The sequence below is a fragment of the Amblyomma maculatum genome, chromosome 7 (assembly GCF_055883805.1).
Source record: "Amblyomma maculatum isolate TAMU_Amacu chromosome 7, ASM5588380v1, whole genome shotgun sequence".
In the NCBI taxonomy this organism is placed as follows: Eukaryota; Metazoa; Arthropoda; class Arachnida; order Ixodida; family Ixodidae; genus Amblyomma; species Amblyomma maculatum.
In genome coordinates this window covers 7,242,229-7,251,318 of record NC_139350.1, presented here as the reverse complement: position 1 = coordinate 7,251,318, position 9,090 = coordinate 7,242,229, and the positions used below count along the sequence as shown (strand labels likewise).

Below are 9,090 nucleotides of genomic sequence, written 5' to 3'. Positions count from 1 at the left end.
TGCTCTCAATCGGGGCTTCAGTAAATCAGCTGCGGCTCCACGGCCACGTGGCAGTGGTAGGCAGATATATTCAACGATGGTTGCTTCGTCCCCTTCAGGCAGTCGGCGCACATGACGGTGCTATTTGAAGCGAACTAACCACGCTCACTGCAACCATTACATACATATAAGCCTACCGCTGGAACTGGGCTGTCCAGTCACGGCCGCAGCTAATTTTGTTCACTGAAACTACAATTGAGAGCACCACAGTCATGGCGCGTCAGATGGCTGGCATCTGTATAGAAGTGTTTTCTCTAGCCACCCGAAATGTTTTGATTTATTTTTTAACCCTTGGCGAAAAATAGCTCTGACACCCTTTGTGTATATATATATATATATATATATATATATATATATATATATATATATATATATATATATATATATATATATATATATATATATATATATATATATATATATGAAGGAAAGAAGCCAACAGTCGGCGAGGCCAAGGAAAGCGTTGGGGATGGTACTTTTATGTCTTTTTTTATGTTTACTTGGATAAGCACAGAAATTAGTAATGGAATCTGTTTAGGGGAAAGATAATTAGACACAAAGTAGAAGAAAAAACAACGTGCCGATGGTGGGATCCGAACCCACGACCTCCGAATAACGCGTCCGGTGCTCTACCAACTGAGCTACATCGGCCGCTGTCCCCCCTGCTACTTTCTTGGGTATTTATGTTGTCTGCATACGAACCTTGAGAGTGTTCACCAGCGCCACCCTCAGCCATAGCGGCGGACGTGGGACGTCCTTTGTTACCGCCAGCGTCACGTAGAACGTGATCAAGAGCGAGGGCGAAAGCTGTGCTAGAACCCTCTTACGCTACCTATGGCTTCAAGACTGCCAGAACCGAGACCCCCGTAAGCTACAAGCAGATCAATCAAGGGGAAATGAGGGTGCTCGTTATAATACATGAAGGAAAGAAGCCAACAGTCGGCGAGGCCAAGGAAAGCGTTGGGGATGGTACTTTTATGTCTTTTTTTTATGTTTACTTGGATAAGCACAGAAATTAGTAATGTAATCTGTTTAGGGGAAAGATAATTAGGCACAAAGTAGAAGAAAAAACAACGTGCCGATGGTGGGATCCGAACCCACGACCTCCGAATAGCGCGTCCGGTGCTCTACCAACTGAGCTACATCGGCCGCTGTCCCCCCTACTACTTTCTTGGGTATTTATGTTGTCTGTATACGAACCTTGAGAGTGTTCACCAGCGCCACCCTCAGCCATAGCGGCGGACGTGGGACCCTCAGCCATAGCGGCGGCCGATGTAGCTCAGTTGGTAGAGCACCGGACGCGTTATTCGGAGGTCGTGGGTTCGGATCCCACCATCGGCACGTTGTTTTTCTTATACTTTGTGTCTAATTATCTTTCCCCTAAACAGATTACATTACTAATTTCTGTGCTTATCCAAGTAAACATAAAAAAAGACATAAAAGTACCATCCCCAACGCTTTCCTTGGCCTCGCCGACTGTTGGCTTCTTTCCTTCATGTATTATAACGAGCACCCTCATTTCCCCTTGATTGATCTGCTTGTAGCTTACGGGGGTCTCGGTTCTGGCAGTCTTGAAGTCATAGGTAGCGTAAGAGGGTTCTAGCACAGCTTTCGCCCTCGCTCTTGATCACGTTCTACGTGACGCTGGCGGTAACAAAGGACGTCCCACGTCCGCCGCTATGGCTGAGGGTGGCGCTGGTGAACACTCTCAAGGTTCGTATACAGACAACATAAATACCCAAGAAAGTAGCAGGGGGGACAGCGGCCGATGTAGCTCAGTTGGTAGAGCACCGGACGCGTTATTCGGAGGTCGTGGGTTCGAATCCCACCATCGGCACGTTGTTTTTTCTTCTACTTTGTGTCTAATTATCTTTCCCCTGAACAGATTACATTACTAATTTCTGTGCTTATCCAAGTAAACATAAAAAAAAGACATAAAAGTACCATCCCCAACGCTTTCCTTGGCCTCGCCGACTGTTGGCTTCTTTCCTTCATGTATTATAACGAGCACCCTCATTTCCCCTATATATATATATATATATATGTAAGTGAAAAATTGCTTCATACTGTTTCCAAGTTTATTTGTAGTCGACGTTTCGGCAGGAGCCCTGCCTTTGAGTCTTGAGAAAGGCAGGGCTCCTGCCAAAACGTCGACTACAAATAAACTTGGAAACAGTATGAAGCAATTTTTCACTTGTATGTAACCTCTAGCAACCAAGTACGTCTATTTACTTATATATATATATATATATATATATATATATATATGCAAAGGGTGTCAGAGATATTTTTCGCTAAGGGTTAATATATATCTATATATATATATATATATATATATATATATATATATATATATATATATATATATATATATATATATATATATATATATATATATATATATATATATTGTTACTTAGCAAAAAGGCGTGTGAAGGCCGCAGAGCCGGTAACACAGCGAGCCTGGTGTTGGTGAAGTCCAGGGACGAACGGTGCGAGCGCGACACAGGAACTTTGTCGTCTTCTGCCTTTCTTCCTTCTCTTCTTCACACTGGCAGCATTAGCTCCCCCGGTGAGGAAGCATCGACCTGATGCTCGAGGCAAGTCACAGACTCACAGGGAGGGCGTCCTCGCGTGATAAGGTTTGAGGCGAACAACGTGGACCATCTCTGGGCGTGCGGAATGACTTGATCGTGGGGCCTCGTGAGGAGGAACTTCGTAGTTGAAAGCTCCAACGCGGCGTGAATTAGGTAAGGGCCGAAGTAGCGACGCAAAAGCTTTTCGCTAAGTCCGCGTCGTCGAAGCGAAGACCCAAACCCAGACAAGATCACCCGTCTGATATTCAACCTCGTGGTGCCGCAGGTTGTAGCGTCGCGCATCCTGCACCTGCTGCTCACGGATGTGCAGCTTAGCGAGCTGGCGGGCTTCTTCGGCACGTTGCAAAAAGTACTCAACGTCATCATTGGGGTGGTCGTCGACATGGGGCAGCATGGCGTCGAGTGTTGTGGTGACTTGGCGGCCATAAACAAGGCTAAACGGCGTCATATTGGTCGTTTCTTAGATGCCTGTATTGTACGCGAACGTTACGTAAGGTAGGACTGCATCCCACATTTTGTGCTGAACGTCCACATACATTGAAAGCATGTCGGCAAGCGTTCTGTTTAAACGTTTGGTTAATCCGTTGGTTTAGGGATGGTAGGAAGTAGTCCTGCGGTGACTTGTGTTAATTAAATCAAGAATATGCTTCATAAGCTCAGTAGAAAAGGCAGCACCTCGGTCCGTGATCCCAATCCGGGGAGCACCGTGGCGCAGGACGATTTGCAGTACAAATAATTTTGCAATTCTATAGCGGTTCCACTCGGAAGAGCCGCTGTCTCCGCGTAACGTGTCAGGTAGTCGGTGGCGACTATTATCCACTTTTGTACGGAGCTTGCGGTGGGAATGGTCCTAACAAATCCATCCCGATTTGTTGGAACGGCTGTGAAGGAGGATCTATGGGTTTTAGAAAGCCGGCTGGCTTGACGGGATGAATCTTTCGGCGCTTACAGTCACGGCAAGTGCGAACATAATTCGTAACGTCATGTCCCAAACGAGGCCAGTAGTATTTTTCTGTTATTCTGGCTTGCGTTCTAGTGATTCCAAAGTGGCCGGAAGCTGGTTCGTCGTGGCAGGCATGCAAAATGTCGTTGCGGAGGTTCGTAGGTACGACAAGCAAGTAATGTCGACTCTTGGGGGCAAACATTTTTTTGAACAGCACGTCGTCACGTAGGCAGAGAGATAGTAAAGCGCGCCGGTAAGCTACAGGAACTCTGCCGCTAGCACTTTGCAGATAATCAATTATTGCCTGAATATCACGATCGGTGCGTTGTTGCACGCCGAAGTCTGCAGAGCTTACTGCGTTGACGAAGGCGTCGTCTTCGCCGGCGTCAGTTGGGGCAGGCTCAACGGGAGCCCGGGAAAGACAATCTGCGTCGAAATGTTTTCGACCAGATGTGTAGGTCACTGTGATGTCATATTCTTGTAGGCGGAGACTCCATCGTGCAAGGCGCCCTACGGATCCTTGGTACTGGCTAACCAACAAAGTGCGTGATGATCCGTCACTACTTTGAAAGGTCTCCCATGCAGGTATCGTCTGAACTTCATAATTGCCCACACAATGACGAGGCACTCTTTTTCAGTGGCAGAATAATTGCCCTCAGTCTTCGACAACGAACGACTTGCGTACGCCAGTACACGTTGTTGACCCTTTTGGACCTGAACTAGAATAGCGCCCAAACCAAAATTACTCGCATCGGTGTGTACCTCCGTATCAGCGTGTTCTCAAAGTGCGCCAGAACGGGTGGTGACTGAAGGCGGCGTTAAAGGTCCTGAAATGCCTGCTCCTGCGGTGTTTCCCATTGGAGCTGTGCATCTGCCTTGGTGACATTTGTAATGGGTGCGGCGATTATGGAGAAATTTGGCACAAAGCGACGGTAATACGCACGTAACCCGAGGAAGCGCCGAAGTTCTTTCTGGTCTCGTGGCGGTGGGAAATTTGCGATGGCAACAGTTTTCTCGCGGTCAGGAAGGACCCCTTCCTTGTTGACAACGTGGCCTAAAAATTTCAATTCTTCGTAGGCAAAGCGGCATTTTTCTGCCTTTAATGTAAGGCCGGAGGACTTTATAGCTTACAGTACCGCCTCGAGGCGACGAATGTGCTCTGAAAAACTTGGGGCGAAGGCGATCGCATCGTCCAGGTATACGAGAGACGTCTGCCATTTCAGGTCCGCTAGAACGCTGTACATAAGCCTTTGAAAAGTCGCTGGCGCGGAGAAAAGGCCCAACGGCATAACCTGAAACTCGTACAGCCCATCTGGATTGATAAATGCCGTCTTCTAGCGGTCCCTCTAGTCTACCTCGAATTGCCAGTACCCAGATTTGAGGTCCATGGAAGAGAAATGCTTGGTGTTGCATAGGCGATCTAAAGCGTCATCGATTCTGGGCAGGGCGTAAACATCCTTTTTAGTTACCTTGTTCAATCGTCGGTAGTCAACACAGAACCGTCATGTGCCGTCTTTCTTCTTGACAAGGACGACAGGTGCCGCCCAGAAGCTCTGAGATGGTCGAATGACGTCGTGATCAAGCATTTCCTTAATTTGAGTGGCAATTGCGGCATGTTCTTTAGACGAGACACGATGAGTTGACTGTCGGAGTGGCTGTACTGTATCGTCCGTAATAATACGATGTTTTACAAGGTGTGTGCGACCAACGCGCGGCAGCGACGCGAACACAGTTCTGTAGCGATTGAGGAGGTTCCTCAGGATATCATGCTCCGTCTGCGGTAGTGCCGGGTTGATGTGGTATTTTAGGTCGTCGACTTCCTCTTGTTCCGGTCCAGAATCATAAGTTAAACAGTGCACGTACCTAGTTTCAGCGATGGCATCAATATAAGCGACCGTTGTTCCCTTATTGAGATGCCGGTGTTCATTAGTGAAATTGGTGAGAAGTAAGTCGACTTTGCCATCTTCGAGGATGACAACAACCCGAGCAACAGCAACGCCGCGGTCGAGAAGCAAAGGCGGTTTACTCTGGACGACACCTTCCACTCCTCGGAGGGTGGGCGCACCGACGGTCACCATTACACTAGAGCGGGGAGGAACAGCCACGTGCTTTTCAAGAATGTGGAGCGGCGCCGGCAGAACACAGTTAACTTCGAGGGCATTCTCTGTCGAAAACTGAACCGACTGAGATTGCAGGTCGATGATGGCGCCGTTTTCCGTCAGGAAGTCTATACCGAGTATAACGTCTCTGGCGCAATCCACTAGCACAACAAACGTTGCCGGGAAGGTTCACCCTTGAACTGTGAATCGTGCTGTGCACGTTCCTCTATGTGTAATCAAATGTCCTCCAGGGTACGTATCTTAGGGTCGTCCCAAGCTGTCGTAACCTTCTTGAGTGCCGCGGCGAATGATCCACTGAGTATGGAATAATCGGCACCAGTATCCACCAAAGCGGTTACGGCGATGCCATCAACTGAAAGGTCTAAATCGGCTGGCGGTGACGTCTCGCTGCGGTAATGTCGAGGTGTCCGGTCTCGGCTCCGGTGCGTTGAAGAGGTGCGGTGTCTTAGAGAAGGAGTCGGGCTATGCAGTTGGTCGGGTTGTCGGCTTGCCGTTAACTTGGGCGGTTCGGTAATCGTCGACGTCGTCGTCTCTGAGTTGTTCGGCGTCGGCGAAGTGGTTTGCGTCGTTGGAGGGTCTTGTACGTTTCGTCGTCGAGCAGCCACACCTCCAGAGTCTGCTACGTCTAGTTTCCCTTACGGGGATTTCTAGACGGTTCCTGCGGCTCGGAGCAATTGTAGCGGCGGCGCGAAGGTGATCGATGGCGCTTAACTGAGTCTGGGTTAGAAAGGTAGTCGGCAATCTGCCGTGGGCGCTTTTCCGGCTGCGGACAGCGAACACCGAAGGGGAACCCGCGAAGACCCATCTCTTCGTACGGGCAGCGACGCCAGACATACCCAGCTTCGCCACAATGGTAGCACAGCGGCTGGTAGTCCGCGGTTCTCCAGATGTCAGTTCGGCGGCGCCTGGGTCGCTGGAGGAAAGTCGGCTGGGAAGGTGACAGTGTCATTTGGGGAGCAACCGGCGCAGGCGCTTCGTAATGGGGTGTTGCAGGCGGCAGCAAACGGCTTGGGACGGCGGCGTAACCCATCGTAGGTGGTTGTGGAGGGCTTGCAAGAAGCGGCGCAGCACCCAACGCTTTTTGCACTTCTTCGCGAACAACATCAGTGACCGATGCAACCTGCGGCTGCGCCGGCGTAGGCAAGAGTTTCGCCAGTTCTTCGCGCATAATGGCTCAGGAGACTCACGCAGTGAGTCTCCTGATGACACAGTGGACCTCTCAGCACATGTGGACAGCATCGATACGGTCGTGCGCTCGTACTGCCGCGCCCGCATGTCAAGCGCTCTCTCGAATGAAGTATCTTCCATAACAAAAGCATCTACGGTCACTGGCGGACTGCGAACGAGGCCGGCGAAAAGCTGTTCTTTCACACCTTTCATTAATAATCGCAATGTCCGCTCTTCTGACATGTTGGGATCTTTGCGGCGGAACAAGAGCTTCATCTCCTCCGCGTACACCATCACGTCTTCGTTCAGGTGCTGGATGCGACTCTGAAGTAGAATCTCGGCCTTTTCTTTACGGAATGTGCTAATAAATCATCATTATCCTGATTATACCCACTGCAGGGCGAAGGCCTCTCCCATATTTCTCCACTTAATCCGGTTCTGTGCTAGCTGCATCCACTTGACCCCTGCGAACTTCTTAATCTCATCCGCCCACCTAACTTTCTGCCGCCCCCTGCTACGCTTTCCTTCCCTTGGAATCCAGTTTGTTACCCTCAGCGACCATCGGTTATCCTCTCTTCGCACTACATGTCCTGCCCATGTCCATTTCTTCTTAATTTCTACTAGAACGTCGGTAACTTGAGTTATTTCTCTGACCCACTCTGCATGCTTTCTATCTCTTAATGTTACCCCTACCATTTTTCGTTCCATAGCCCTCTGGGTTGTCCTCAACTTAAGTAGAACTCTCTTGGTTAGCCTCCACGTTTCAGCCCCATAGCTGAGTACAGGCAAGATGCAACTGACGTATACTTTCCTCTTGAGCGATACCGGTAAGCTGCTAGTCATAATCTGCGAGTGCTTGCCAAATGCGCTCCATCCCAATCGTATTCGTCTTGTTATTTCCTTTGCGTGGTCCGGGTCTGCGGTTACTACCTGTCCTAAGTAGACATATTCGCCTACTACTTCCAGTATTTCGCTACCTAATGTAAACTGCTGTTCCTTCCCGAGGCTGTTGAACATTACCTTAGTCTTCTGCATATTGATTTTCAAGCCTACCTTTCTACTTTTCCTGTCTAGGTCATCAATCATTATTTGCAGTTCATCCCCCGAGTTGCTTAGCGAGGCAATGTAATCAGCAAATCGCAGATTACTGAGGTATTCTCCATCTACCCTTATCCCTAACTGCTCCCATTCCAAGTCTCTGAATACTTCCTCTAAACAAGCTGTGAATAGTACTGGGGAGATTGTGTCTCCTTGCCTAACACCTCTCTTTATGGGAATTTTGTTACTTTCTTTATGCAGAACTATTGTTGCTGTGCATCCGCTATATATATCTTCCAGCACTTTCACGTATGGCTCGTCTACCCCCTGATTTCGCAATGCCTGCATCACCGCCGAGGTTTCAACTGAGTCAAATGCTTTTTCGTAATCAATGAATGCTATGTATAAGGGCTGGTTATATTCCGAGCATTTTTCTATCACCTGATTGATGGTATGGATATGATCGATAGTAGAGTACCGTTTCCGAAACCCTGCTTGATCCTTTGCTTGATTGCAGTCTAAGGTTGTCCTGATTCTATTAGCGATTACCTTAGTAAATACCTTATACGTAACAGACAGTAAGCTGATTGGTCTGTAATTTTTAAGGTCCTTAGAGTCCCCTTTCTTGTGAATGAGGATAATGTTTGCATTCTTCCATGGTTCCGGTACCGTCGATGACACCAGGCACTGCGTATACAGGGTGGCCAGGTTTTCTAGCACGATATCCCCCCCGTCCTTCAGCAAATCTGTAGTTATCTGATCCTCTCCAGCTGATTTCTCCCTTTTCATAGTTTCTAGTGCTTTCTTGACCTCGTCCTTCGTCACTGGTGGAACGTCTGACTGTTTTTCCCTACCGCCAATCTCATTACGGTCCTGACTACTTTGGCTACTGTAGAGATCTGTATAGAACTCCTCGGCTACTTTGACTATCTTTTCCATATTCGTGATGACGTTGCCCGCCTTGTCCCTTATCGCATACATCTGGTTTTTGCCTATGCCCAATTTCTTCTTTACCGCTTTAAGGCTTCCCCCGTTCTTTACAGCATGCTCAATTTTCTCCATGTTATACTTCCTAATATCGGCCACCTTGCGCTTATTGATTAGCTTTGATATCTCGGCCAATTCGATCTGGTCTGTTGGATTGGAAGCTTTCATACTCTGGCGTTTCTTAATCAAATCTTTCGTC

General features: G+C 48.4%; 3 non-coding genes across 3 annotated transcripts; 2 read left to right on the top strand and 1 right to left on the bottom strand.

Moving 5' to 3' along the window:
- Positions 1-1,115: 1,115 nt before the first annotated feature.
- Positions 1,116-1,188, bottom strand: TRNAA-CGC (transfer RNA alanine (anticodon CGC)). Its single transcript has one exon. It is a non-coding gene; the product is annotated as a tRNA-Ala (tRNA).
- A 119-nt stretch (positions 1,189-1,307) lies between these two features.
- Positions 1,308-1,380, top strand: TRNAT-CGU (transfer RNA threonine (anticodon CGU)). Its single transcript has one exon. It is a non-coding gene; the product is annotated as a tRNA-Thr (tRNA).
- Positions 1,381-1,803: 423 nt separating this feature from the next.
- On the top strand, positions 1,804-1,876 carry TRNAT-CGU (transfer RNA threonine (anticodon CGU)). Its single transcript has one exon. It is a non-coding gene; the product is annotated as a tRNA-Thr (tRNA).
- The last annotated feature ends 7,214 nt before the right edge of the window (positions 1,877-9,090 follow it).